Here is a 3,066-nt window from a genome sequence, read left to right as displayed (position 1 = left end):
AACTTTAGATTTAGGATTAATATTTATGCTTTAAAAGTTATAATTTAGAATTTATTTAATTATGATTTAAATATTAGGATTTAAAATTTGAGATAAAATTTAAAAAAATTGACTGATATTAACAGAAAAAATTGGCTCTCTAATTAATTTTTTTTTTAATTTTATAACATGTTACATATTATATAACTATTATACACATAACTCTAACCTTTCTTAAAAACAAAAGATGAATAGAATATAAAGAATATTAATATAATTTGTCCAAAAAAATAGATGATCAAGTGTGATGGTTTCAGTGGCTAAGAGAAAGGGGGGTTGAATCTTAGCCCCTTTTTGCTTGTTAACACTTGCTGGATTTAGAGGAGACTTTTCTGTTTTTAGCTCGTCCCTAGCCACGAGACATTTTCATTTTGTCTCGTCACTTGGCACGAGACATTTTTTGTTTTTGCTCCTGTGCAGTAGAAAACAGAAATGGAGTAGGAGAGAAGGAAGATTACACCCAGATATATCCTGGTTCGGCTGCTAAGTGCAGTGCAGCCTACATCCAGTCTCCATCACAACAATGATGGAATTTCACTATAATCAACTTGATTACAAACTGTAAAGTGCTAACCCAACTTACAAGGGGATTCCCACAGAATCATGAAACACAACATAGATGAACAAAGGAACTCTAAGACATCTATGGCTTTTTCTTTTAATTTTGCACTCTCTGCCTTTTTCCGCTCTATGGCTTTTTCATACAAACCTCACTGTTTGCCTTTTTCCATGAGACTCAAGACATGACAAAATTAAACAGAAAATACTAAACAGAATACATTGAAGGAGAAGAAAATCTGTAAGCTTAGGTAGCTCTGAGAATCCTGTGCCTTGCACTCTCAATGCTTACTTCTAACTCCTTGCCTCAACCAGTGGCTGTTCCCCCTTTTTATAGAAGAGAGAAGCCTCCACACTTGAAGCTAAAAACCCAAGCCAACTTCTTCTTCCTTCAAGAAACTGGTTCGGCCACACAGAGAGAGAAGAGATAACCATGCAATAACCAACATGCAATTACCTCTAGTCCTTCCTTGGTCATCACTCTTCATCAATCCGAGCTCTCCATCCTTGGCTTGCTCTCCAAGATGGATTTCTGGCCCTTGATGCTTCATGATGATGATGACTTCATCTGCTTCAATCTCTGCCTCTACCATCACTTCGCCACTCTAGCTACTTCCTGTGGTAGTTGAGCAGAATCAAAGACAAGTCATCCTCAAAGAATCTCACCCTGCTGGCCGAGATCTTCTTCTTCCTTTTTGAGCATGGAGAAGCCAAGATTACCTCACCAAATCTATCCAAAATTGGTGACAATCTCAACCACAGCTCATTTTTATTTTTGTATGTTTTCTTGCCATCATTGTGATGGTCTTTAGGCTTGCTTTCTCTTCCTTTCGGTAGCTCATTTTTGCTTCCATGGCTGCCAATATTTTCTGTGTAATAACCGAAGAGAGAAAGAAGTGAGAGAGAAGAAAGAATCTGAAGAAAAGCAATTCAAAGTTGTTAAACTAATTAATTGAAAATAGCTTGCTTTTACTTCCCTTAGTTGGCGTGTAGCAATAATGCCATTAGTCAAATCAATCTTCTCTCACTTGCTTATATTCCCAATGCTTAAATTAGCTTTGAAATCCTTTCAGGAAGTGTAATGGAATCCGTTGGAAGCATTTGATGATTTGTTTTTCTTTGCTTCATGGATTCGGACAAAGCATGAGGAACTCTTATGGAATTGGGCTTGGTTGCAATAATCAATAAGTTTCTTGGCCCAAAATAACATTTGCTTTCCTGATAAAATTTGAAGTATGCATGAAGCAAATGGGAAAGCATGTAACACACTTGGGCTTAGAGCAATCAAAATTATTTAGGCCCAAGTAACATAAAGAATCAAGTCAGCCATATTCATCATATATTTTTAAGACCAAAGGCTGATAGTAATTGGTCTTGCACCAGAAATTTGTTTTCGGCCCAATATTAAAACCTGTAACAAAATTATTTAATCAATATATATATTGAATGAAAAATTCAGATTAATAATTTTGCAATTAATTTATTTTAATAATGTTTAGTCATCACAAATATTAATTTAGAGTTTTCCAAACTCATCAATCTCTCCCTTGATGACAAACATTATTAAAATTGAAATGGAAAGAAATTGATAAGATTGAGTATGAGTACTCCCTTTGAAGATTGAATTTCTCCCCCTTTCTACATGTCACATGGCTCCCCCTTAATATATACCATTTTTACCAAGGAAAGTACTAATATGTAACATTTTAATCAAGCTTCAAGAACAATGTTATTTAGCATGGTAGATGATGCTAAATGCTTGATTTATGAGCAGTTTTAATTGATAATCAAAACTCATTTGATATCATAAACTGATTTACTGCTCAAACAAAACAAAGTTGTTTAAAAAAAATTCAAATATTTTCCAGTCAAGATATCAGAGCCATATTATTCAAGTAAGGAAAATATTTTGAATCATATGATCAAATCAAAACATGGCAATTATTTGAAGGAACTGCCAAAGATAAATTTTCAAACCAACATGTTTACCAAGATGAATAAGAATATTCCTATTTCAATACAAGCATGTTCATCAAGATAAATCAACAATCAGGCATTCATATGATCAATACAAACATATTGTCAAACATCATTATAAGCCAAATGTCAAGTGCATAACAGCAGTAACCATAGTAAATGCAATAACAACATGCATTCTTTAAACAAGGGAGATCATGAATTTTCAATTTGAAAATTTCATCCCCTGTTTCAGCAAATCCTTCCCTGTTTTATTAGTTTCAATTTCAATTTTGGAAACTATTTTCCTCCCCCTTTTGACATCAAGGGGCACCTGCACAAAATATGAACAACATAACAAAATATCCATAATAAAGTAACAAGAGTGTAGCAAAGTATCATAGAGCAGTGAGTATCAAGTCATGTTCCTACAAAAAACAGATTGAGCCTAATGGAGCCAATATCAAATAAAGTAAAGAAACAGTCATTAATCATCAGAAAGATTGATCTCTG

Source organism: Arachis ipaensis, chromosome B06, assembly GCF_000816755.2.
Source record: "Arachis ipaensis cultivar K30076 chromosome B06, Araip1.1, whole genome shotgun sequence".
Classification (NCBI taxonomy): Eukaryota; Viridiplantae; Streptophyta; class Magnoliopsida; order Fabales; family Fabaceae; genus Arachis; species Arachis ipaensis.
Note: the sequence above shows the minus strand (reverse complement) of the source record.